Source organism: Schistocerca piceifrons, chromosome 5 (assembly GCF_021461385.2).
Source record: "Schistocerca piceifrons isolate TAMUIC-IGC-003096 chromosome 5, iqSchPice1.1, whole genome shotgun sequence".
Taxonomy (NCBI): Eukaryota; Metazoa; Arthropoda; class Insecta; order Orthoptera; family Acrididae; genus Schistocerca; species Schistocerca piceifrons.
This window is the reverse complement of record NC_060142.1, coordinates 613,611,190-613,614,209: the sequence shown is the minus strand read 5'-3', so window position 1 is coordinate 613,614,209 and position 3,020 is coordinate 613,611,190. Positions and strand designations below refer to the sequence as shown.

The 3,020-nt window shown below is 45.5% G+C and overlaps 1 non-coding gene across 1 annotated transcript; it reads left to right on the top strand.

Annotated features, from left to right (window-relative positions):
• Nucleotides 1-2,644: 2,644 nt before the first annotated feature.
• On the top strand, nt 2,645-2,719 carry Trnap-ugg. The gene has a single exon. It is a non-coding gene; the product is annotated as a tRNA-Pro (tRNA).
• Nucleotides 2,720-3,020: the final 301 nt, after the last annotated feature.

The window sequence follows — 3,020 nt, the reverse complement described above, 5'->3', positions numbered from 1 at the left end:
CTTCTTCAGCTTGCGACGTCGGCATGTATACCTGAAGTATACATGCTGTTGACGGTGTTGGTCTGCTGTCGATACTGATTAGAACAACCCGGTCACTGAACTGTTCACAGTAAAACACCCTCTACCCTACCTTCCTATTCATAACGTATCCTACACCTGTTATACCAATTTCTGCTGCTGTTGATATTACCCGACTCTCATCTGACCAGAAATCCTTGTCTTTCTTCCACTTCACTTCACTGACCCCTACTATATCTAGATTGAACCTTTGCATTTCCCTTTTCAGATTTTCTAGTTTCCCTATCACGTTCAAGCTTCTGACATTCCATTCCCCGACTCGTAGAACGTTATTCTTTCGTTGATTATTCAATCTTTTTCTCATGGTAACCTCCCCCTTGGCAGTCCCCTCCCGGAGATCCGAATGGGGGACTATTCCGGAATCTTTTGCCAATGGAGGAGAGATCATCATGACACTTCTTCAATTACAGGCCACATGTCCTGTGGATACACGTTACGTGTCTTTAATGCAGTGGTTTCCGTTACCTTCTGCATCCTCATGTCGTTGATCATGGCTGATTCTTCCACCTTTAGGGGCAATTTCCAACCCCTAGGACAAGAGAGTGCCCTGAACCTCTATCCCCTCCTCCGCCCTCTTTGACAAGGCCGTTGGCAGAATGAGGCTGTCTTCTTATGCTGGAAGTCTTCGGCCGCCAATGCTGATTATTTATCAAAATTGAGTCAGTGTCGGGGATCGAACCCGGGACCGAAGACGTTTTAACTATGAATCATAGACGCTACCCCTAGTCCACGGGTACAGGGCATAATGAACAAATTACCAGAGCGGCTTATATATAACAGAATTAGCCCAGAATTGTTCAGGGCGATCCCAGTTGAACAGGCAGACTTTCGGCCAGGAAGAAGTTGTACTGACCAGGTGTTGTCGCTCACTACTTACATTGAGGCGGGATTCCAGAGAAAATTTAAAACATCAGTCGCCTTTATTGACCTCTCAGCAGCTTACGACACTGTGTGGAGAGAAGGCATAATGTACAAAATTCTTCGAGTAATTCCTTGCAAATCTATAGCACGCTTAATAGACAGCATGCTCAGTGATAGGGTGTTCCAAATAAGTATGGACACTGACTACAGCTCCATCAAAAAACTAAAGAATGGCTTACCACAAGAATCAGTGCTTGCACCACTGCTGTTTAGCCTCAATATTGCAGACCTGCCGGAAACACAATCAAGAAAGTTCGGGTATGCTGACGATTGGGCCCTCGCTACAAGATGTAACACAATTGAAGCATCTGAGGAAATCCTAACGAAAGACCTGAATATAATGGGTGAATATTTCCGTAAGTGGAAACTTCAACCAAATGCTTCCAAAACAGAGGTTAGTTACTTCCATCTCAACAACAAACTGGCTGGAAAGGAACTCAACATTCGATTTGAAAACACCGTTCTCAGGCATAATAAAACTACGAAGTACTTGGGCATAACGCTGGACAGAACACTATCTTTTAAAAAGCACCTAACATAGATTGCCGAAAAATTAAAGACAAGAAACAACATTATTCAAAAGCTCTTTGGTACTATCTGGGGAGCAACGGCCTCCACTCTCCGCACCTCTGTTTTAGCAATTGTGTCCTCGGCTGCCGAATACTGTGCTCCGATTTGGCTAAACAGCCCACATGTAAAAAAGGTGGATGTCCAGTTGCATAACACTCTAAGGATGATTTCTGAAGTAATTAAACCCACTCCAACGCAATGGCTCACAATATTAAGCCACATCTCGCCACCACACCTACGACGTACTGACGCCCTTGTGCGTGAGTACAAAAACATCATGGGAAATCGAAGCCTGCCAATCCACCACGACATTGAGGCTGCAAACAGTAATAGGCTTAGATTTAGGAACCTGCCAAGAAGCACAGCAAGGAACTGTGTACAAGAAGGTTTCAGTATCAGAAACGCATGGTCTGAAAAATGGAACGCATGGCAAAATCATAACATGCCTTGCATCACACAAAAGCCACCTGGTTTTGACCTACCACGCAAAACGTGGTCTACTCTAAAAAGGATTAGAGCTCGTCATGGTAGATGTGCTTACTCCCTGTATAAATGGGGTAAAATACCATCCCCTCAGTGTGAAAGCAGAGAAAGTCAGACCATCAGCCATTGCATGGGTCCCGAGTTCGAGTCTCGGTCCGGCACACAGTTTTGATCTGCCAGGAAGTTTCATATCAGCGCACACTCCGCGGCAGAGTGAAAATCTCATTCTGGAAACATCCCCCAGGCTGTGGCTAAGCCATGTCTCCGTAATATCCTATCTTTCAGGAGTGCTAGTTCTGCAAGGTTCGCCCGAGAGCTTCTGTTAAGTGTGGAAGGTAGGAGAAAAAATGGCTCTGAGCACTATGGGACTTAACATCTGTGGTCATCAGTCCCCTAGAACTTAGAACTACTTAAACCTAACTAACCTAAGGACATCACACCTATCCATGCACGAGGCAGGATTCGAACCTGCGACCGTAGCAGTCGCGCGGTTCCGGACTGAGCGCCTAGAACAGCGAGACCACCGCGCCCGGCGGAAGGTAGGAGACGAGGTACTGGCGGAAGTAAAGCTGTGAGGAGGGGGCGCGAGTTGTGCTTGGGTAGCTCAGTTGGTAGAGCACTTGCCCGTGGAAGGCAAAGGTCCCGAGTTCGAGTCTCGGTCCGGCACACAGTTGTAATCTGCCAGTAAGTTTCATATCAGCGCACACTCCGCTGCAGAGTGATAATCTCATTCTGGGAGCTCATTTAACCTTTTACCTCTGTTACAAATTGAACGTCTACAATAGCTAGAGATGCATCTCATTTGTGTAATGACACTTCGACAGCACTATTTTATTAATCTTCATTTCTATATACGTATCAGTGAACCTTTTATGCACGTAATAATGCAGAAATATATCAGACTTATTATTTTACTTGTCTCAGTGACAAAACTAGTCTCTTTCCTGGTGGAATGGCCTATCTCACAG